This window comes from Mirounga leonina, unplaced genomic scaffold, assembly GCF_011800145.1.
Source record: "Mirounga leonina isolate KUSES-001 unplaced genomic scaffold, KU_Mleo_1.0 Mir_101664, whole genome shotgun sequence".
Taxonomy (NCBI): Eukaryota; Metazoa; Chordata; class Mammalia; order Carnivora; family Phocidae; genus Mirounga; species Mirounga leonina.
Window position 1 is genome coordinate 5,095,221 of NW_023270175.1, and position 25,444 is coordinate 5,120,664.

Consider the following 25,444-nt stretch of genomic DNA (forward strand, 5'->3'; position numbering starts at 1 on the left):
ACAGTGCATGAGGGTTCCTTTTTCTCCACATACTTGACAACAATTGTAATTTCTTATATTTTTTATTTTAGCCATTCTGACAGGTGTGAGGTGATATCTCATTGTGTTTTTGATTTGCATTTCCCTGATGATGAGTGATGTTGAGCATCTTTTCATGTGTCTGTTGGCCATCTGTATATCTTGTTTGGAAAAATGTCGACTCAGGTCCTCTGCTCATTTTTTAATTGGAATATTTGTGGGGTTTTGGTGTTTAGTTGTATCAATTCTTTATATATTGTGTATATTAACCCCTTATCAGATGTATCATTTGCACATATCTTCTCTCATTCAGTAGGTTGTCTTTTAGTTTTGCTGATTGTTTCCTTTGCCATGTAGAAGCTTTTTATTTTGGTTTAGTCCTGATAGTTTATTTTTGCTTTTGTTTCCTTTGCCTGAGGAAATATATCTAGAAAAATGTTTCTATGACTAATGTCAATGAAATTACTGTCTATGTTTTTTTCTAGGAGTTTTATGGTTTCAGGTCTCACATTCAGGTCTTTAATCCATCTTAAGTTTATTTTTATGTATGGTGTAACAAAGTGGTCCATTTTCCTTCTTTTGCATATAGCTGTCCAGTTTCCCCAGCACCATTTGTTGAAGAGACTGTCTTTTCCCCATTGCATATTCTTGCCTCCTATGTCATAGATTGACTGACCATACAAACATGGGCTTATTTCTGGGCTCTCTTTTCTGTGCCTTTGATCTGTGTCTATTTTTGTGCCAGTACCATACTGTTTTGATTATTACAGCTTTGTAGTATATCTTGAAATCTGAGATTGTGATATCTCCAAGTTTTGTTCTTCTTTCTCAGGATTGTTTTGGCTATTTGAGGTCTTTTGTGATTCCATACAAGTTTTATTATTATTTGTTCTAGTTCTGTGAAAAATGTTATTGGTATTTTGATAGGGTTTGGATATTTTGATAGGGATTTGATTAAATCTGTAGATTATTTGGGTAGTATGGATATTGTCACAATATTGGTTCTTCCATTTCATGACCATGAAATATCTTTCCATTTGTTTGTGTCATCTTCAATTTCTTTTATCATTGTTTTATAGTTGTCAGAGTACAAGTTTTTCACCTCCTTGGTTAAGTTTATTCCTAAGTATTTTTTTTTAGAGGGAGAAGGAGGGAGAGAGAGAGAGAGCATAGGGGGGTGGGGGTGGGAGGGGCAAAAGGAGAGGGAGAGAGAGAATCTTAAGCAGGCTCCATGCCTAGTGCAGAGCCCAATGTGGGGCTTGATCTCATGACCCTGAGATCATGACCTGAGCCAAAATTAAGAGTCTGACGCTTAGCTGACTGAGCCACCCCAGTGCCCCTATTCCTAAGTATTTCATTATTTTTGGTACAATTATAAATGGGATTGTTTTCTTAATTTCTATTTCTGCTACTCCTTTTTAAAAAATTTTTTTATTGTTATGTTAATCACCATACATTACATCATTAGTTTTAGATGTAGTGTTCCATGATTCAGTGTCCATGCATAACACCCAGTGCTCCATGCAGAACGTGCCCTCCTTAATACCCATCACCAGGCCAACCCATCCTCCCACCCCCCTCCCCTCTAGAACCCTCAGTTTGTTTTTCAGAGTCCATCATCTCTCATGGTTCGTCTCCCCCTCCGATTCCCCCCCTTCATTCTTCCCCTCCTGCTATCCTCTTCCTTTTTTTTTTTTCTTAACATATATTGCATTATTTGTTTCAGAGGTACAGATCTGAGATTCAGCAGTCTTGCACAATTCACAGTGCTTACCAGAGCATATACCCTCCCCAGTGTCTATCACCCAGTCACCCCATCCCTCCCTCCCACCCCCCACTGCAGCAACCCTCAGTTTGTTTCCTGAGATTACGAATTCCTCATATCAGTGAGGTCATATGATACGTGTCTTTCTCTGTTTGACTTATTTCGCTCAGCATAATACCCTCCAGTTCATCCACGTCGTTGCAAATGGCAAGATCTCATTGCTTTTGATGGCTGCATAATATTCCATTGTATATATATTCCACATCTTCTTTATCCATTCATCTGTCAATGGACATCTTGGCTCTTTCCACAGTTTGGCTATTGTGGACATTGCTGCTATAAACATCGGGGTGCACGTACCCCTTTGGATCCCTACATTTGTTTCTTTGGGGTAAATAGCCAGTAGTGCAATTGCTGGATTGTATGGTATCTGCTACTTCTTTATTAGTGTATAGAAATGCAACAGTTTCTTGTATATTATTTTTGTATCTTGTGACTTGTCTTAATTAATTTTTCAGTTCTAGTAGTTTTTTGGTGGAGTCTAGGGTTTTCTATATATAGTATTATGTTATGTGCAAATAGTGAAATTTTTCTTTTGCCAATTCAGATACCTTTTATTTCTTTTTGTTGTCTAATTGCTGTGGGTAGGACTTCCAATACTATGTTGAATAAAAGTGGTGAGGGTGGATATCCTTGTCCCTTATCTTAGAGGAATAGCTCTCAATTTTGTATCATTGACGATGATGTTAGTTATGGGTTTTTCTTATATGGCCTTTATTATGTTGAGGTGTATTCCCTCTAAGCCTATTTTGTTAAGAGGTTTTATCATGAATGGATGTTGTACTTTGTCAAATGATTTTTCTGTATCTATCGAGATGATCACATGGTTTTTATCCTTTCTCTTGTTAGTGTGATACACCATGCTGATTGATCTGTAAATATTGAACCACCCCTGCATCCCTGGAATAAATCCTACTTGACCATGATGAATGGTTTTTAAAAAATGTATTGTTGGATTTGGTTTGCTAATATTTTCTTGAGGATTTTTGCATCTATGTTTATCAGAGATATTGGCCAGTATTTTTCTTTTCTTTTGTAATGTCTTTATCTGGTTTTGGTATCAGGGTAGTGCTGTCCTCATAGAATGATTTTGGAAGCTTTCTTTTCATTCCCATTTTTTGGAACTGTTTGAGAAAAATAGGTATTTTTTAGGATTTTATTTATTTATTTATTTATTTATTTATTTATTAATTATGTTCAGTTAGCCACTGTACAGTACATAATTAGTCCTTGATGCAGTGTTCAATGATTTATTAGTTAAGTATAACACCCAGTGCTCATCACAGCATGTGCCCTCCTCAATACCCATCACCCTATTACCCCCTGCCCCCAACCACCTCCCCTCTGAAACTCCCAGATTGTTTCTCGGGGTCCATAGCTTCTCATGGTTCATCTCCCTCTCTGATTTCTCCCCCTTTGGATTTCCCTCCCTTCCCCTATGGTCCTCCATGCTATTGCTTATGTTCCACATATGAATGAAACCGTATGATGATTGTCTTTCTCTGCTTGACTTACTTCACTTAACATAATCCCCTTCAGTTCCATCCATGTCAATGCAAATGGTAGGTATTCATCATTTCTGATGGCTGAATAATGTTCCATTGTGTATATGTACCACATCTTCTTTATCCATTCATCTGTTGAAGGGTATCTCGGCTCCTTCCACAGTTTGGCTATTGTGGACATTGGTGCTATGAACATTGGGGTGCATGTGCCCCTTCTTTTCACTCATCTGTATAGGTATTAACTCTTCTTTAAATATTTGATAGAATTTACCTGTAAGTCCAACATTTCTTGAATACTGACTGTCTGACAGGGACTTCAAGATATAAAATTTGTGTCAGAGGTAAAGCACATGATTGAAGTTGTGCAGAGTATTACTCTGGAGAACTGTAGAATACCATGGAGTATATAACTATGTATAACTTCTAAGCTAAGGGGCTAGGTAATAATACTCTTTGTGCTGAAATTAGGTAAGGGCACTAGGGTCCCAGAAGTAGGTAGGCAATTACCAGCAGAGGGAGCAACAGATACAAAGGCCCTGAGGCATAAAGGAGTTCTACCTGTGTTAAGGGAAAGACTTGTTCGTGGGGCCCTTTGGCAAAGAAGTGTATAGATCATACTCCCCTAAAATGTCCTTGTATAATTGAGATTTGTGATGACCTAAGAGGTCATTAAGAGGTCATTCATGACTTAAGAGGTCATAAAATGAGGTTCTTGATAGACTTAAGTCAAGGAAAAAAATGTTGGAATTATATGAAGATATTTTTCCTTAAAAAAGGAGCACATACAAAACAATTTATGAACTGTGTCTATACAAAATAAGGTCTGAATCAAATTCTTGGTCTGGTAGTAGAGGTAAATATAATGGGGTTGATCATCCTGAACAGCTCATTTCTCAAATGTACAGTGTGCCTAGATTCATAGATGCATATGTGCATACACAGACACACACATACGTACAAACACTTCCACACTGCAAAGAGTTAATTGATCTGCATTAATTTTAATATGAGGGATTTAAAAAAACCATTATAGAGGTATCTTTTTTTTTTGGTTTAGGTTCAGCGTTTTATTTTATTTTATTTTAATTTTATTTTATTATGTTATGTTAATCACCATACATTACATCATTAGTTTTTGATGTAGTGTTCCATAATTCATTGTTTGCGTATAACATCCAGTGCTCCATTCAATATGTGCCTATTTTTGAACTAGCCAGTATTGAGTGCCCAGTGGTAATTATGATTCTATTTCACCAGTCTGAATTAGAAGCCTTATCTCTACCATGTGTTAAAATATATATACTGGGGAAAAAAAACAAGTCAATGGGAAAAGAGCTGGCTAGACATGGGCCAACAAAGTAGGCAGTGCATCAGAAGAGGGTGTGTTGATTATATGTTGCAATACTCATAAGGGGCTGGGGCTTTTAGGATATCTTCTTTAGATATAGATTGTGGTTTTAAATTACCTACACATCTTTCCTCTGAGATTACTTACATGTCGTTTGCACAGGGTTAATATTGGAAGTTCCCTTTTGTACATTTTGAATCTCTATTAAATATTGCTCTTTTCTGGGGTGGTAGAGGAAGTACACTTTTCTCTAGGCACATCTGTGGTCATTTATGGCCTTTAGTCCCCTGTAAATCAAAGACTTGATCTGTTAAAATTTATGGGGCCAGATCCTACTCCTAGCAATAGTTTTAAGCAACAGTTGACAAGAATATGTTTATTTACATACATTATGTGTTAAAAAAAAAGAAGAAGAAGATAGCAGGAGGGGAAGAATGAAGGGGGGGAATCGGAGGGGGAGATGAACCACGAGAGACTATAGACTCTGAAAAACAAACTGAGGGTTCTAGAGGGGAGGGGGGTGGGAGGATGGGTTAGCCTGGTGATGGGTATTAAAGAGGGCACGTTCTGCATGGAGCACTGTTATATGCAAACAATGAATCATGGAACACTACTTCAAATACTAATGATGTAATTATGGTGATTAACATAACATAATAAAAAAAAGAATATGTTTATTTGCAATGCTTTCTCTTTATAAATTCCTCTCTATAACTTTCTCTCTAGTTCTTTCATAAAGGTCTCTACTGACTATGGCTATTCTTATACCTCTAAAGTAGGTGGCCAGCCAAGTGATAAGATCTCACAAAAGGTGGGAAGACTGTAATGACTTGCCCCTTTCCCCCCAATCTTCCTACTCATTGGCAAATCCTGAAATCCCACCATCACTCTGTCTTTACCTTATTCTACCTCTCAGAAACTTTTGACAGAGGTAACCACACCCTCCTTTCTTTTTCTTTTCTTTTTTTTTAAAGATTTTATTTATTTATTTGAGAGAGAGAATGAGACAGAGAGCATGAGAGGGGGGAGGGTCAGAGAGAGAGGCAGACTCCCTGCTGAGCAGGGAGCCCGACGTGGGACTCGATCCAGGGACTCCAGGATCATGACCTGAGCCGAAGACAGTCGCTTAACCAACTGAGCCACCCAGGCGCCCCACACCCTCCTTTCTAAAACACTCTCCTCTCCAAACTTTCATGTCCTGGTTTTCCTCCTACCTGGTAGAATGCTTTTTCTCTGCTATTTTGTTGGAAACCCCTTTCTCTAGCTTCTAAAATTGGGGTTTCCTCAGTGCTTAATTGTATCTTTCCTTCTCTTCTCTATCTATACCCATTATGTAGGTGATCTCATTTAGTTTTATTGCTTTTATATCATTTCTATGCTTACTAATCCCAAATTTATATCTTCCTAGTACTTTGGACACCTATATCCGATTGGCTTCTTGGATGTCCAATAGGTATTGCAAACATAATATGCTCAAAACATAATTCACTTGATTCTGTTCCCTACTTCCCTCCTCTGAAGTGGTTAAACCTATCTGTTCATTACACAGTATTTTTTAAATCTCCTTTAGTGGTACTATATCATTCATCCAAATGCATAACCCTTTTAAAACACAAGAATCATCCTTGATTTCTCTTTTTTTCTCACAAATCACATTTGATTCATCAACATGTGCTCTCAAATTTACCTCTAAAAGTATATCCCACATATATCTACTTTTCTTAATCTCCCCTGTTACCATTAGTAGTTAGTCACCATCTTTGCTCAACTGAACTATTATAATAGTCTCCTTAATGCTTTCCCAATTCCTCTCTTGTCCTCCTCCACAACCAGCTCCAGGACTAATGTTTTGCAAATGTTAATCAATCCATACTTAAACTCATTTGGTGGCTGCATGAACTATTTCTCTGACCTCATCCTGACTTACTGCATATATTGCACTGGTTCACTGAGTACCAGCTGAATGTTTTATTTTTCTCTCCATATCATCTCATCCCAGTGTCACCTCCTGGGGATCTTCTCTGACTCTCATCCTATCTAACATTGTTCCATTGTCTACCACTCTGATCATGCTATGCCATCATCCTGTTATATTTTCTACTTTGTACTTATGACTATCTGGAAGTACTTGACTGTGATTTAGGCTGAAAACATTGCTTCAAAATGGATGTGATAAATTAATGGATGGCAAACTTAATCATGTATTTTTAAACAAGGGCTATTCTTGACACCCCAATTTTATTACTTGCAAACCCCATCCATGTTAATGGTCAATCATGTCCAGATTAATTGCAGTAGTGGCTTATAAAATTAATATTTTTTAAAAAAGGAGTATCACTGTTTTCAAATGAAATCTTCTATGGAACCCCAATAAATCAAACAGATAAATAGAATTATTCTGGGGAAGCAGAAAATAGGTTGGGATCCCATGCCTGCCCAGTTAGTCTTGCCCCTTAAAGCTTCTCTAGAGGCCCCTAAGACCCACCATAGAATCTTGGGGCTCTAAAATATGGCTTGAACTATTGAATTAGATATTTAATAGAATTGAATGCAGGGTCACAGCACTGGGCCCTACTCCTCTAGCTTATGCTTATTCTAAACATATATTTAGCAGTAGTAATGGAAATCAGAGACCTTATACAGACTGACCCCACTGAATTCCATGGCCTGAAAATATGTCCCATTTAGACAGCTATTAGACCAGGGCACTGTTCAGTTTGCTAAGAACAAGGACTTGTGGTACTGAAGTCAAAGATTAAATCAGAGCACCTATTGCCATGGCAGGGAAAATTACCCTGGAGATTAACAGACAGTGCTATGATTCCAAACTACTGTTAGTTGAAGAGGAGTTCAACTGAAAAGGTCACTAAATAATTGTTTGTGTAGAGAAGATGTTCGTGTTCCTCTTGTTTCTTTATAAATCATTGGTGCTTATACAAATTATGACTTCTGAAGTGTTGGGAAATAGGACTTCTGCAGTGTTGGGAAATAGTGGGAGTGGCCAGTTCAGGAGACATACTTGATCTGAGAGTCCTCACCATCATTAATCAAACTCAGATATTGTTCTGCCTGCAGGATCATGTCCTTGTAATAGTAGTTCTGAGGCCAAGAGGTGACTTGGCAACAGTTTATCTGTATTCTTTCACTAATCAATTAAGCAAATAAGATCTTTGTATTCTTCACTAAAATTGTTTCCAGGAGCTAGGATGATGTCCAATAATAGTAAAGGCCATTTGGGAAGACTGAAAAAGTCAATATAGCTCTTGTGTACCTATGGCCTCAATTAAGCTGCCATTCTAATCAAAGGAGAAAGTCAGTTTCATTATCTGTCTTGCTAGATAAGGAAACCTTTTAAATTGCTTACAAACAGGTTAAATTATCAGAAAGGCTGGGTGTGTATGTAAAGACACAACCATAGATACTCTATCCTGTTTTTAGATCAGAAATTGACCTGAGGAGCACAGCCCAACTGCTTTTTGCAGTCCTTGGGAGAAAGGGCAATTTTTGAGTCTCTTAAGAACCTTCCAGGTATGATATGTAGCAAAGCCCCAATGTGATATCACAGGCTGAAGGACTGTACTGTGGTCTATCTAGACTTAAAATCCTTTTATCAGTTCACAGTGAATTTTTCTTGGGTTCCTAGTGATGACAACATAGCCCTTCAGATTGATGAACCAATCAGCTCTCTATAAACAGGATTGGGTTAGAAGCAAGATCAACCTATTTACCAAAATGCCCCTAAGAAAGAAGGTTCTATGTAACTACCCTTTCCCCACCCACTCCTACCACCATACGCAAATGCCCAGAAGGAGGCACTGTGTGGGCAGGCAGTGCTGTTGTCTCCTAGGTGTTCTGGAAACCTTGTGAGTAGGGCTCCTGGTGTCTCAGGAGAAGTAGATCACAAATGACCTTGAACCTCTAGCCTTTTTATTTTATTTTTATATTTTTTAAGATTTCATTTATTTATTTGACAGAGAGAGAGACAGCGAGAGAGGGAACACAAGCAGGGGGAGTGGGAGAGAGAGAAACAGGCTTCCCGCCGAGCAGGGAGCCCAATGCGGGGCTTGATCCGAGGACACTGAGATCATGACCTGAGCCGAAGACAGTCGCTTAACCAACTGAGCCACCCAGGTGCCCCTCTAGCCCTTTTAGATCTTTATTTCTGAAGCAAGTTTCTGCCATCATATACTTCTGATTTCATTCTCACCTCTTGTTTTTTTTTTTTTATTATGTTCAGTTAGCCAGCATATAGTACATCATAAGTTTTTGTTGTAGTGTTTTTTTTTTTTTAAGATTTTATTTATTTATTTGACAGAGAGAGAGATAGCGAGAGCAGGAACACAAGCAGGGGGAGTGGGGGAGGGAGAAGCAGGCTTCCCCCCGAGCAGGGAGCCCGATGTGGGACTCGATCCCAGGATCCTGGGATCATGACCTGAGCCGAAGGCAGACGCCCAACGACTGAGCCACCCAGGCACCCTGTAGTGTTTTTTTAATAACAGTTTTATTGAGATATACCATACAATTTGCCCTTTTAAAGCATGCAAGTCAATGATTTTTAATATATTCACAGAGTTGTGCAATCATCACCACTAATTCCAGAACATTTTCATTATCCCATACTTGTTAGCAGTTAGTCCTCCCTACCCCCAGCTTCTTCTCTCTTTATAGATTGCCTATTCTGAAATTCTCCTCTTGTTAACTGCATTCTTTTTTCCAAAGGTGTTTTCTTAGATGTTAGGATAATTTTCAGTTTCATTTCAAAGCTGGCTTAGAATATTTAGATTCTTAGAGTTTGCTTTACTGTAAAAACAGCTTAACTATGATCATTCATGCTTTATATATATATATTTTTTCACCTCGCCCTCTTAAACCTTTACTCCTTGTCTTATCTGAGAGTCATTATAAGACAGTAGCTAAGAGTGTGATGTTTAGAGTCAGACAGACCTGTGTTATAATCTCAGCTTTGTCCCTTATGAGCTCTGTGATCATGGGGCAAGTTATTTACCTCTCTGTACTTCTGCTTCCCCGTGTGTAAAATGAGAATAATAATAGTACCTATGTCATAGGGTCATGTTGTGAAAATTGAATAATTGAATAAATGTGCACATGGCACAGTAGCTGACACATATTAAGTGATTATTTGATGATAGATTTCATTATGTTTAAGCTACAGAATATGATGTAATGGATTATGTGATAATGTGCAGTTACGATATGTTTAGTTCTGTATTACTTAGTTCAACAATAACAAGAACATTGAAGATATTGGCATACACAGCTAATCTTTTCATTTCTTGTACGTTACTTCATTTTCATTATATCTTATCCAAAATTCATGTTTATTATTTTCCTGAAGATCAGAAATCCCTGTATCTTTTCATCCCAGATTCAAGCTGAGCTCTCTGGAGCCGGTGGGGACTCCACAAAGATGAGCAACACAAACCATTGACATAGTTGATTTGCATTCATTAAAGTTTCAACCAAAATTTTCAGATGGGCTTCAGGGCATCACATCCAAGGAGGAAAAGGCTCATGGTAGCAGGTCTTAGATTTTTCAGCTTCTTTGTGAACTTGAGAATAAAAGTTTGCATTTTAGCTTGGATTTCACCAAGTTCTAGAGAACATCATATTTTCCCTGAAGGGGAGCTATTTTTCCTTGAGAATTGTCTCTAATATGTCATGAGATATGCATTCATTCCTCACCATTAAAATCCAGTAATAGGAATGGCAGGGACATAAGGGAGCTATTCCGTCAAAACAGTTGGTTTATGTGTTTTAAAACTCTGTAAAAAAAGAATAATAAGGCTTTGGAGATGAGACTTCACCCCCTTCAGAAAACGACACCACATGGAATGCTGAATACATCTTTCTCTGCATGAGATGATATTAGTGGCCTAGAAATAGAACTTAGTAAAATGAAGCTCACAGTCATAAATAGACAACTGAAGGTTTGCAAGTGCAGGGAGGGGATTTAATCAGGAAAATGTTCTTTTAATTTTAACATTGTTTTTTTTTTTTATAGCAAAGCCACTGAGGAGCTTAGAAAGAGGAATAATTAAAACATAGGGACAGAAGGTGAAATAGATGATTCTTGTACCAAGGCCACTGGAATGCAGGAAAAGCGCATTGGCATATTTGCTTCCCAAGAAAATTGTGGATCTGCTTGTGTGAGCCACACCCCAGACCAGCCCAGCATGGTAGGATGCTTTATTAGAATGTGTATTCCAGTAAGAACAGTGCTGCCTAGAATTGGACCATGGGGGTGGCACACAGAGTAAGACAGCATTTAATAGACTGTCTTAGGAGTTCTGCCTGCTGTTGATTTGGCTGCTTTGACACAGCACATGGATCTGGGTTTGTTGTGAACTTTGCAGATGACTGAATCAGAGTGTTGGCCAAAATTTCATGCTGGCAGCCTATAACAATTCAGCAGTGTAATTCAGTGGTTAAGAGCGTAGGTTCTGACATTAGAGCTACCTGGGTTTTAGTTTCTCCCTTCTTCTTTGCTTCCGTCCATCCCATAAGTATTTATTGAGTGCTAAATAATATACCAGCATTGTGCTGCTGGAGATAAAATGTGGAACAATACTAGATATAGATCTTGCCCCTTTCGAGTTTATAGTCTCTAAAATGAACAAAAAATAAAATGAGTACAAACTGTAGGAATTTCTATGGAAGAAACAAATAGGTTTTGGTGATAGGGGTGAATGGAGAGTGTGTAATCAGGTAGTATGGTCAGCTTTACTACCTACTTACTGTGCAAACTTACCCTCTCTTAGCCTAAAATTATCTCACCTGCAATGTAGGGGAAACAGCAATACTTTCTTTATTGGGTTTTTGTGGAAATTAAAAGGTGTGATGCCTAGGCATTACTTAGATCAGTCTTAGCACCAAGTACAACCACAGCTACTGCTATTCTATTATGAACAAGGCCTCATGGCACTAAACATTCTCTTTTCCAAACTAAACATCCTGGGTCCTTTGGCCATTCTTCTAAAACGCTTTCCTGATCTCTTGCTGTTTTGGTTTTCTTCTTCCCAGACACTGAGGCTGGGGTTTTGAGTACTATCTCCATAATCTCCTAAACTAGCACTGGGAGGGGACCCAGCTGAGGTTCTGAGAGAGGGTTGCTAGTAGCAAAGTTGAAGTGCAAACATATTTGCAGGGTGGGCCTGAGGCAGAATAGGCGGTGAGATATTCAGCGTTCAGTATTTCCCTAGTCACCTTGCAGCGTCCTTCACTTGGTCAGTGGATGTTTTCTTTCCCAAGTTCAACCAATATTATCTCTCTCTCCTAAAACCTATTTACATAGGAGCTGCTACATTTAATTACGGTGATGTACTAATGACTAAGTTGGCTTGCAATGTGGGTTTGAACGGGTTGACCTCACCCCCTCCCCCACAACATTGGCTTGCCAATGAACCTGGAGGGGACATAGAAGTATGTTTGCGAATAGCAATATTTGTTTTCTTCAATATGTTTGCCCTATGGGAAAACCTGATAAGCTCACCTTTGTGTCTTTATTCTAAGTTGGGAGGAATAGCCAGCAAAACAGAAAACAGAATAATCACAGCAAGGGGGAGAACTGACTGGGCTTTCTACAATTTTACTATGTGTTAAATATTTTAGAAGCCACATAATGTTGTGTCGTGCTTCAGTTTTTCCTCAGGAAAGTAAGGCTAGTAACATTATTCACTTTATCGGACTATGGAGAGGATTTAAATCAGTGAATAAGTAAGTGGTGCTTGGAGCAAAGCCTTTCATATTGTAAACATTCAGAAAGTATCATTGTTGTAGTATGAGAATAAGTCTGTGTTTATTAACATCTCTTCTCCGCATGAAGGCAGGTGACAAAGTCTGTTGTACTTGCTGGGGCCAGATCACAGGTAGAGACTTGGGTCCAGTTCTTGGTGCCATGTAGACATGTTCTGTTTCTACCATTGAATATTTTTTTACTAGTTTAAAAAAAAATTTATTTATTTATTATGGAGAGAAAGAGAGAGTGTTAGCAAAGTGGGGAGGGGCAGACAGAGAGGCAGTGAGAATCTTAAGCAGAGTCCATGCTGAGTATGGAGCCCAATGTGGGGCTCAATCTCACAACCCTGAGATCACGACCTGAGCCAAAACCAAGAGTCAGACGACTTTGCCACCCAGATACCCCTGTTTTTGTTTTTGTTTTTTTTAATTACTAGTTAGGCTTCAGACTTTATTCAGATTTAACCAGTTTTCTTAAAATGTGTGATAAAATATACATAACAAAAATCTCTCTCCATTCCCCCTCCCCACAACCCCTGGCAACCACCATTCTGCTTTTTGTATCTATGAATTTGATTACTCTAGTTACCCCATGTAAGTGGAATAATAAAATAGTTGTCTTTTTGTATCTAGCTTATTTCACTTAGCTTAATGTTTTCAAAGTTCATCCATGTTGTAGCATGTGTTAGAATTTCCTTCCTTTTTAAGGCTAATTGATATTCCATTGTATGAATATACCACATTTTGTTTAGCCATTCATCTGTTGATGAACACTTTGGTTGTTTCTACTTTTTGGCGACTGTGGATAATGCTGCTATGAACATAGGTGAACAAATATCTGCTTGAATCCCTGCTTTAAATTCTTTTGCGTATACACCCAGAGGTGGAGTTGCTGGGTCATATGGTAATTCTATGCTAAACTTTTGAGGAGCTACCATATTGTTGTCCACAGTGACTGCCATCTTGCATTCCTACCAGTAATGCATAAGGGTTACTGAGTATATAAAGGCTTTCAGATTAGTATCCAACACATGAAGACCAGGACATTTCCCATCTGTCAGCATTGTTTTCCTTTATGTCAAGGGCTGGAGAGAGGCAGTGTTACTTGCTTAGTTTCCAGATTGAAGGTCTAGGGAGCAGCACCCAATCCAAGTAGACATTCTAGGGAGGTCAATCTGGATTCAATTTGAAGTACCTACATTAAGTGGGCTGCTTTGGGCTAAAAAAAAAGGGTTCCCAGTGAGCTTTTGGAGCCCTATCTGTCAGGGACATTCCAGAAAAGATTGGTGAAGCAAGTGAAAGTCTGAATTGGAGGGCCTCTTTAAACTTTATCCAAATAAAATAGTCTACCATATTAGGCACTAACTCTGCAATTAAGCAAAAAGAGTGGTTTCAGTGAATGTTTTAGAACATATGACTTTACAATCGCCCTATATCTAACTATAGGATATTTGTATTTTGATAGCTGCCATAGCCTTAAACCCCTGATAATGAATCTATCCCTAAAGGAAGAGTTTTAGGGATTAGTATTGGGCACTGGAGGGATATTTTGTCTGCTCTAGCCCATTACTTATTTTGTCTGTAAGTTCTGGTTATAGGAACTTATATGAAACCTATCTGAAAATTCTGGGTTAAATTTGGGGTCTGTCTTCTCCCTTCCCCCTACTTTCTTTGCCTCCTCATGAAGAGTTTTCCTACAGTGATGGATGGCTCCTATTTTTATTTATTTTTTAAAAAGATTTTATTTATTTATTTTGACAGAGAGAGACACAGCGAGAGGGAACACAAGCAGGGGGAGTGGGAGAGGGAGAAGCAGGCTCCCGGCCGAGCAGGGAGCCCGATGCAGGGCTTGATCCCAGGACCCTGGGATCATGACCTGGGATGGCTCCTATTTTTAATGGACTTGTAAAGATGGAAAGTATGATTGGCTTTAGAGAGACCTGGAATAGAATTGTCTCCTTGAGTATGTTTATTTTAAAGATTTTGTTTATTTATTTTGAGAGAGAGCATACACGCGTGAGTGGGGAGGGTGCAGGGGGAGAGGGAGAGAGAGAATCTTAAGCAGGCTCCACACCCAGCACAGAGCCCGACATGGGGCTGGATCTCACAACCCTGAGATCATGACCTGAGCCAAAATCAAGAGTCTGATGTTTAAACCACTGAGCCACCCAGGAGCCCCAAGTACAAAGGGGTAAGAAATCCTCTTCAGCATCTGTAGGATGAGAAATTGGCTCATTTCCCCCAATGGCAGTGGAGCAGCCTATTAACATCCATCCATAAGTTGAAGGCATCTTGTTGCTTATTCCAAAGTCTTTGGCCTCTGTATACTTAATGAGAAATTTAATCTAGCAGTTTTTTGCTAGCTGTATGAAGAGTTAATGATTCATTCTTGACAATTCTGATTAGATATTTTACCAGCAATTTAAGCAGCTACCACTCAGTAGACATTAATGCTGCTTGGTTATCAGCTATGGTACAACGATCTGAGCTCCTGGAAGCAATCATAGTCATGGTAGACTATGGTTGACAGTGTCTGAAATTATTTTGCTTCTACCAGCATTGGCATTTTAATTCCTTTATCAACAAATAAGCGAAGAAAACAAATTTGCCTTTTAAAGTTTACTTTTAGGAGTCACAAAGACTACAAGATAATTCTGGCTTTAAGAAGTAGGCAGAATTAGGGGCGCCCAGGTGGCTCAGTCAGTTAAGCAGTTAAGCATCTACCTTCAGCTCAGGTCATGATCCCGGGGTCTTGGGATCGAGCCCCACATTGGGCTCTCTGCTCAGTGGGGAGTCTGCTTCTCCTTCTCACTCTCCCTGTGTGTTCTCTCTCTCTCTCTCGAATAAATAAAATCTTAAAAAAAAAAAAAGAAGTAGGCAGAATCAGTAATCATCAGGGAAATACAAACCAAAACCACAATGAGCTATCACCTCATACCTGTCAGACTGACTATTGTCAAAAAAGACAAGAAACAAGTGCTGGTTAAGATGTGGAGGAAAGGGAACCACTGTGCACTGTTGGTCAGAATGTAAGATGGTGTAGTCACTATGGAAAACAGTATGGAGGTTCTTCAGAAAATTAAAAATAAAACTTCCATATGATCCAGCAATTCCTCTCCTGGGTATTTATCCAAAGAACATGAAAACACTATTTTGAAAAGATATAAGCACTCCTATGTTTATTACTGCATTATTTACGATGGCCAAGATGTGGAAGCAACCCAAGTGTCCACTGATAGATGAATGGATAAACAATCTAATGGAATATTACTGAGCCATAAAAACAATGCAATCTTGCTATTTGCAACAACATGAATGGACCTAGAGGGTGTTATGCTAAGTGAAATAAGTCAGACAGAGAAAGACAAATGCCATATGATTTCACTTATATGTGGAATCTAAAAAACAAATGAGCAAATAAGACAAAACAGAAACATACACATAAATACAGAGAACAAACTGGTCATTGCCAGAGGGGAGAGGGGTGAAGGATGGGCAAAATAGGTGAAGGGGATTAAGAAGTACAAACTTCCAGTTATAAAAAAAGTAAAAGTCACAGGAATGTATAGTACAACCTAGGGAATATAGTCAGTAATATTATTATTACTTTGTCTGATGACAGATGGTAACGAGACTTATTGTGATCATTTTATAATGTATATAAATGTCAAATGTACACCTGAAACTAATATAATATGGTATGTCAACCATACTTCAATAAAAATAAAGAAGTAGGCAGAGTAGCTCCTAATATCACATTAGACTGATCTGGTGAATAATAAATGAAACATGACTCAGGGCTTTTAGGAAGATGCTGGTCCATGTGTTAGGCTGAAGAGGGTTTCTAGATTAGTGGTCTTCAGAATGGTGTGCTTGAAGAAAATGTTAAAAATTCTAGTGATATAGTAACTTTCATTATGAAAGGATGTACTTATATTTAATACTCAAATTGACATTGGTACCCTTATTCGTTATCTATGTTAGAGGGACACATTCCCCCTAAGATTTACAAGATATGCTAAAGGAAGGGTAAGAATTCCACAAGCAGAAACTCATTGATTGGCCTTCAGAACATTGCACTACATTGCAGTTTACATAGGTCTACCTCGGTGAATTTATGAATTATATTATCCGTTTTTAAACTAACATAAAATGGATATGTGGCTTCATAAATATTTTTTCAAAGCAACTGTGGATTCAAGATCCTACTCATAACGTAAGCACAAATGAACAACAATAAAATGGCAGAGCTGGCACCTCTCCTATTTGTGACCTGAGCTTTTCATCAGCTATTGATTTATCAGGTAAAGAGAGTAGTGAGCTAATTAGTTTGGAAAAGCAGTTTTCCAAAAGCAGAACAAAACAAAATTATTGAGAAGACTATTTGAAAGAAAAAAACTATATTCATTATCATTAATGATCATATCCCATCCTAAGTATGTATTTTGCCTTGAGATATTAGTGACTCACGATGGATTATGTACCTCATTTGTAGGTAAATAATTTTACGTATATTTGGATATATTTTCCAAAATATTTTGTAATGTGGTACACGATCTCTGCCCTTATGCTGTGTATAGCTCTGGTTAGACTGTTGGTGACTTCATTCTAAGGTTTGCTTAGGACAGAAAAATCCTTCTTCTTCCCTACCTTCTCCCTGTGTTTCTCAGCCTTTACTCTACTTCCTCCTTTGTTTCCCCATTCCCTTAGATTCAAATCATCCTAATATTTTTATCTCTGCCTCCACATGCACTGTCAAACCAGTAGCTCCCTCTCTATATTCTCAGTTATGTTTACTCATTAAAAACTTCTCATAGCAGTGTTATAGCTGATGCAACACTAATATTTTTCTTTCAAAGGGACTCTGCCCTCTTTTCCTAGAACATAATTGTACTTTTAAATAAACCTATGAAACAGTGATTTCTCTTTTTTTAACAGGTAGAAACATGGAACATTTTTTTTTAAAGATTTTTTATTTATTTATTTGAGAGAGAGAGAATGAGAGACAGAGAACATGAGAGGGAGGAGGGTCAGAGGGAGAAGCAGACTCCCTGCCAAACAGGGAGCCCGATGCGGGACTCGATCCCGGGACTCCAGGATCATGACCTGAGCCGAAGGCAGTCGCTTAACCAACTGAGCCACCCAGGCGCCCATGGAACATTTTTAATAAGTGAAATAAATACATAGAATTTCAGTGATTGCAGTAATACAACACATTTATATATTGCCTATATATGAATAAAGGTAAAGTCACAATAAAGTGGGGAAAATAAATTCCATAATCCTCGAAGAGGTTTAGTGTATGGTGAAATAGTGACTTCTTAAACTAAGAATAAGGTCAAGCTGTCTTGCTAAACTAGATTGATTGTATTTGCTGAATTGAAAAATATTTGTTTTTTATGGATTCATATTTTTTAAAGGACTCTAGTCAAGTTGAAGCAATAGCACAATTGAGGCAATAGTGACACTATTAGCAGTATAGCCAGTAATCATTCAATTAATTGGATTCAAAAGAACTGCAAGGTGCTCTCTAAGTAACAGATATAATTATTTGGTCGTATACAAATCAGTACTTTTTCAGCTGTGTGTAAGAAAAAAAAAAAAAAAAAAAAACAACCCAAAGTGGTTCTGAATGAAAAATTGATTCATGTAACCAAACAGTGCAGTGGAGGTGTTTGACATCAGGCATGGCTTGATCAAGGTATTCCAGCCAGGTCATAAGGAATCTGTTTCTGTCTTTTGGTTCTGCTTTTTTGTATGTTGTTGGTCTCGGCCAAGTTTTCCCAGATGCTGAGAAAGATGGGCACTAACAGCTCTAGACTTATGTCCTACTAGCTTAGCAACTCTAGCAGGAAAACCCTCTTTTCCAGTAATTTTAGTTAATATCTTGAGGTTTACTCTTACTGGTCAGGCCTGGGTCACCTGGTCTTCTGTGAAGTCATGGGGATGGAGTCAGCCTCATCCAAACCACATGAGGAGTTGTTTTCCAAAGGAAATTCAGGGTATTACCAAAGGAAGGAGTAATGGACTATCAAAAGCAAAGATTGAACTTCCTTATTATGGCATCTCTTGGGCTGAATGGAACTTCTTTGGGATTGCTCAGTTGCTTTCATTGTTCAAGATGGTTCTGTTTCCTGTGAGATTCTGAGCTTTTATTGAAAATAGGGCCTTGCTTCTCTTGTTTTCATTGTGTCCTAGACAACAGAAACAATGAGTGTGAAACAATAAAAGATCTTGATCTCATCTTGTATTCCTTCTGTACTCCTCGTTCGTTCACTCTAAAAAGAGCTCATTTCTCAGAATGGAGAGTGAGTTCTAAGATAGCACTATGAGAACTGTATAGTATCCTAAGAAGTCAAGATCTGAAATGGTTTTCTTGAATATATGGAGGCTTACCAGACCCATAAGATCTGTAGTCATGACCAGAAAAAAAAAAAAAATTGATGGGAGGACAATACTCTCCCTATGTTGTCTCCAGAAATTCCACTCTCTCCTCCCACTCTGTCCATTACAGTGGGTCCTCTTATCACTTGGGACAGGAAATATATTCTAAAGCCTGGAAGATCAACTAGGACTGCAGACTTCTAGAATCAGAAATAGGCCCAGCTTTCATAGCCACAGCCAGTGAAGCACTCTTTTTGTATTGGTTTTAATAGTAAAGATCTTTCTGTCATTCATTAGGATCTAGTGAAAGAAATACTGAATGGGGCTGATGCCATGTAATTGGCAAGAAGGTCCCTTGGCCCTGGCATACTGCTGACAACTGTCTTGTACTTTCCTTCTAGTCACCAGTGAAAGAAGTGGGGTTTGGGATAGGGAAATCATTACCCTTGTTTTTACCCTCATTTAGTCCAGATTGAACATATTATGATACAAGTGTTAATGTATCAAGGAAAGAGAACTATTGACAATTCTCAGCAGTGACCGAAGCATGCATGGGATGCTGAACACTGCTCTTGAGGCTGACATTTTGCAAGCAGCCTGAACTGGATGCGGGGAAGAGGAAGAAGGGTCAGGAGATGAGATTATCATCACAAGAATTTTTTTCTGCCTGTTCAAGCTGTCACTTGTTAATTGTATTCAGCGCTCATCACTGCTGTTATAGGAGGGTGACTCGAATTATGAATATGAAAACTTCCAGCTTTTTAATTCATTTGTAACCAACGACTGATTGACTAGCACAACTGGGCTTGCATTTTAAATAGCTTTTTGGCATCTTTCCACCACCTAATACAATACAGATAATTCCCTGACAGCATGCCAGAGATAATGCAATTATCATTGAGTTTCCCTAGACATGTTTTATATTATCTACTTAAAAGAATCCTATTTCCTTGCTGTAATCTAATCTAGCTTGGACCTGACTATCTTAAATGAGACAGATAGTTTAAAGACAAAGAATAAGCTGGGGATGGGGTAAGGTGCTTGTTACCTTTGTCTCCCCTGTGAGACAGCATCTTTTGTGCAATCTGGGTCAATAAAAGGGCCCCAGCCCCCAGTTCTGCATCCCCCTGTCCCTAGGGACATCTGTGCTACCTTCAGGCTATTGCCATGAACATTTCCAGTTATTATACTCACAGGAAGAGATCTTGAGGGGACTTTTAGCTCATTTCCCTCCCTCTACGAGGAACTACGTTGGGACTATTCCAGCAGACCTTGTTGCAAGTTCAAAACTCTGCTTGAATGAGGACCTTCAGCCTCTCCCTGCCCTGTCCAACAGTCCACAGTAGTGTCTATCCCCCTTTTCTCTCAGGAAGTTCTTCTTTATATCTGACCTAAGTTACTGACATCGTATCTCAGTGCTCATTTTTCCTTAATGGAGATTTATAATACTATCTTCCTCTTCATGTAGCGATGCATTAGAATTCCTGGAAATTACAGTCAACTCACTCCTTGGTCTTCCCTGGTAAAACTGTTCTATTTCCTTCATTTTTCCCTTTTAGGCCTCAGTTCTGAATATCTGTTGATTAACTGTCTGCTCTCCCTGGCTCTCACCTGGTTCTGCACGTGTTCTGAATTGGTGGAGCCCAGAATTGCTCCCTATGGTTATAGCCAGAATAGGTACAGACTGGGACTGCTTGGGCAGTCAGGGATAGACAGTCTGACGGAGACTCATGCCAGAAGATACATGGCCCACCGAGTGAACAGTGCAACTCTGTATGTTGGGTAACACCAAATGAGCTCGGAGAACTGCATTATGTGTATTATGAATAATAAAAATAATTACACACCTTCCAGGTTCTTTCAGAAAAATAGTCCAGCCACCCACAGCAGGGATGTTTGCACTTCCCACTTGCTCATCTGTCACCTTGATGGCAGGCAAGCTCTCCCATTGGTCACATAAAACAATCATAGTGGTTTCCATTCCCAGGCAGGTGAGAGTTTACTGGAGGGGATCCATGCTGCATTCCCCACCAGTGTGATTTTCATTAAACAAGTGGTCAGACTCTAATTCAGCCGTGAACACAATGTCTGGCGCATGGCCCTCAGGAATGTTTTCCCTTCCAACTGGCCGTTTGTTTATTTATGTAACAAACACATATAGGGCTTCTCATGTGCTTGGCACTATTTTAAGTACTTCACAAATATTAATTCATGTAATCTCCATGACAATCACAGGAGTTAGTTACTCATAACAGCTTTATTTTACAGATAAGGAATGTGTGGCACAGAGTTAATAAATAACTTGTCTGAAGACATACCGCTAATGAGTGGCAGGACAGAGATTGAAAAGCTAGGCAGTTTGATTTCAAAAGCTGCCTGCTTACCTACAATACTTCTCTGCCTTCTTGACTTTCTTCTCCATCCCACCCTCCAAGCCCACCTCTTTTCCAAGACCAGAGATTGGTCTCTCCTAAACTCATTTTTCCAGTAATCTTCTCTAGTACCTTATGTATGTATGTAGTGCATGATTTGGGCAGAGAGATGGCTAGGAGAATCGTCATGCCTAAATGGTAGGCTTTCTTTTACTTTGTGCATTTTGTTCTTGTGGGTTTTTTTTAAGATTTTATTTATTTATTTGAGAGAGAGAGACAGAGCATGAGCGGGGTGGAGGGGCACAGGGAGAGGGAGAAGCAGCTTGCTGCTGAGCAGGGAGCCCGACGTGGGGCTTGATCCCAGGACCCTGAGATCATGACCCGGGGCGAAGGCAGCCACTTAACTGACTGAGCCACCCAGGCAACCCATGTGCTTTTTTTTTTTTTTTTTTTTTTGCCACCTTCATTATGAGGAAAGATTTCTTTCCAGCTGCTTAATCAGTTGCTTTCCCAAAGGTAAAAACATAAAACCTGGTGAGAAACTTGAGTGATTTTTTTATTATTTCTCAGATGTCTGTTATGGGTGCAATCTGAGAGCCCTGCATTTTGCTCTGCCTGCATTGCCCACAGTGTCTATATCCTTGAGATGAGACCAAATACCCTAGATCACCTCCAACAGAATCATTGTGGTGGTGGTGGAGGGTGCAATCTTGTAAAAATACAGATGCCTGGGCTCCACTCCTGATCCACTGAATTAGAATTTTAGGAAAAAGATCCAGGAATAGCACATATTAGCACATATATTAGCAGGCTTCCCTCCAGTGATTCTTATATATATATATATTTTATTTATTTGACAGAGAGAGAGACACAGCGAGAGAGGAAACACAAGCAGGGGGAGGGGGAGAGGGAGAAGCAGGCTTCCCACCGAGCAGGGAGCCCGATGTGGGGCTCGATCCCAGGACCCTGGGATCATGACCCAAGCTGAAGGCAGACGCTTAACGACTGAGCCACCCAGGCGCCCCAGGCTTCCCTCCAGTGATTCTTATGCATAACTGAGTTTGAGATCCACTGTCCCAAGAAGCTTTGTGAATGGCCAGTCTGCAGAATTAATGTGGAGGTTTTAAAAGAACACAGATGGCCTGGTTCCACCTCTGGAGAGTGTGTGTGGTGGTATGCTGGTACCATGTCTCAAAAAGAAAAAAAATAAAATCTGATTTGTAGCATTTGCCAGTTTTCACGGCATACATATTTCCACCATGATTTATTTCCAGCTACATACGTGAGGTCCTTGAACTCCGAGTTGGGAAGCCACGTGCACAGTTGATTCTTGCAAGCCTGTACGAATGGGCACCTGCACACCTGAAGGGGTGAGTATGAGAGGGTGTGAGTAGGAAGTTAGCCCTCACATAGGAAGGGGAAGGACATTGAATGCAGTGAGTAGGTGACAGAGCTGGGATTTAAACCCAGCCCTTTCTCACTCCCAAGCCCATGCCTTTAATCCCTGTACTGTCTATGCCTTTGTGCACACTATACAGCCAATTTTGGGAAGATTCTTTCCCTCCAGCTTTCTCTGTGAAAATTCTGCCCATCCTTCAAGGCTCACCTCAGCGGCTGCCTCCTTCTTGAAGCCTTCCCTGTATCATTTCCCCACTCCCATCACTATGGGATGGGTTACAGAGAGACATCGTTGTTGGAGGCCTGCTCTAAGCAGATCCACTCTGCTTAAAACAGGGTAGCATGGTGCAGGAGAGCAATGGGGCAGAGTGGGTTTCGGAGTAAGAGTAAGAGCACGGGTTTCGGAGCCAGACATACATGAACTCAAACCCCAGGTCCACTATTGACCAGCTGTGTAGAGAAGTAGTCACCTTTCTAAGCCTCAGTTTCCACAGATGTAAAATGGGAATAAGGGCGACCTTGCGGGATCATTGTAAAGACTAATAATAACTTATGGGAAGTGCCAGGCTCTTACAAATGTTGGTTATTATTATTCATGCATTTGCCCTATGCTGACAGATGTCACCCATGGCTTTGCATCTTGAATTATTTGATATCAAATCACCATCTATAAGGAGTTTTCCTTATCAACTTTGAACGCCTTTCCCCTACCCACCCAACAAAAAGAACAGCATTTGAGTTTGTCTTTGGTGACTCCCAGCCTTGCCCCGAGCCTTGATCAGGGCTGCCGACCCATGCAGGAGCTATGGCCTTAAATGGCTGACTTGCCTGATACCCATTTGCCCCTCCTGCCTCATGCTGTTTATGACTTTCAGAGCTCTGAGTAAGTCAGGAGAAAGAAAGTTGGAATTGAGATGTACTACATGGCCACCTATTAAAGTTCCAGTGTATCAAAACTCACTTTCCATGCATTGCGGTCTGCTTGAGTGGCAGCCAGGCTCAGTGGGCTGATGAAGTGATGAAGAGGTTGTCAAAGAAACAGCCAACAGCAGTCCATCAACTTAGCTTTTGGCCCTACAGGTGGGAGAGAGGCAGATGTGTCTGGAGTTCGCAAGCCTAGGCCTGGATCCTCCAGGATGCTTGCTGCCGGGCTCGTGTGCTGGAGATTATCCAACTCTACGTAACTCTGTGATACCTAAAGTCTTTCTGGAATGCTCTTCTGTAAACTTGGGCATTACTGAAGGCTGCTTTCAATGTGTGATCATTGTGAGTGAAGCCACTAGCTGCTGTTGACACCCGTGCAGAAATGAGTGAAGCAGGTTTTGCCAGGCGTTCGGTAATGCTCAGTGAGATTCGGGCAAGTGAGGCTTAACCTTGTGGCCAGGATGGGCTGCCTGGGTATCAGAACTGGGCAGGGGTTAATAGAGCACTTGAATAGTAGCATGTGAGAAGAGGGGGGATATTAGAGTATTTTTAAAGTAAACTTGGCCATTCAGAAATGGGAATCGTGTGGCTCAGGAGACAAACTTTCCAGACTTTGCCATCTTGCCTCAGGCTGAGTCTGGGTCCCAGGTTCAGAGCAGCTCTCTGAATTGCCAAGCGGCAAGTGACTTCACTTGCTGTTGGCCTGCACTGAGAAGCAGTAGATAATGGTGTGACAATATTTGGCCATACTTGCATGCACTTGCTGACAGCCCAGGGACTGGAGGGTTGCAGAGCTGTATTTCAACAGCCCTTTTCAATGCTCACTCTCCCCGCTTGTGGATGCAGGGGTCCTGGAGGATATCACTGAGTCAGAAGTAAGGATTTGAATAACACTGAGGGAAATCAGTGCTGATTACATTTCTTGGAAGTGCCCTAGTTGAGGAGAGTGGTAGGTGGTGAGGGCAGGGCCCCAGAATCATGATAGACTCTGCTTTGATTTCTCTCCTGCCATACCCACAAGTTCAAAGAAACTATTCTTTTTTTTTTTTTTAAAGATTGATTTATTTATTTGAGAGAGAAAAAGAGAGGGTGAGCAGTTGGAGGGAGGGGCAGAGAGAGAGGGAGAGAATCTCAAGCAGGCTGCACGCCCAGCGTGGAGCAAGACGCAGGGTTTGATCTCACGACCCTGAGACCATGACCTGAGCTGAAGTTAAGAGTCGGACACTCAACTGATTGGGCCACCCGGGTGCCTCAAACTATTCTTTTTTTTTTTTTTAAGATTTTTAAAATTTATTTGACAGAGAGACAGCGAGAGAGGGAACACAAGCAGGGGGAGTGGGAGAGGGAGAGACAGGCTTCCTGCAGAGCACGGAGGTCCCAGGACCCTGGGATCGTTACCTGAGCCTAAGGCAGACGCTTAATGACTAAGCCACCCAGGTGCCCCTCAAACTATTCTTATTTTAATTGTAACACAGTGAAATCTGTGAGAGATTTTTTTCTCCATATAATTCTAATTTTGTCTCAACAAGATCTGATTAGCTGGGAATTATCTCAGAAGAAAATTTCAAATCAATTTACTAAAACCAAGCAACTGCACCCAGTCTTCCCTCACTGACTTCCTGATAAAGACAAAATGCCAGATACTCAAACCCTTTATGAGAAGAGTGAGGCTTGACATTTATGCCAAAAAAGGTGTTGCCTCTAGGGAAAAAGAGTACCTCCACAAGGATTTGACATTATTAATCCTCATTCAGCCCACTAATTATCTTGTCTACTATCCAGTCTTTTGAAGGGTTTGTCCTTGTTGCAGGTGTTAGGCTGTTCACTTCCACTCCATAAATATTTACTGAGCATTTATTATGTGTCAGGCACCATGCCAGGCATTGAGGCTAAAAATATAATTATTATAGTTACT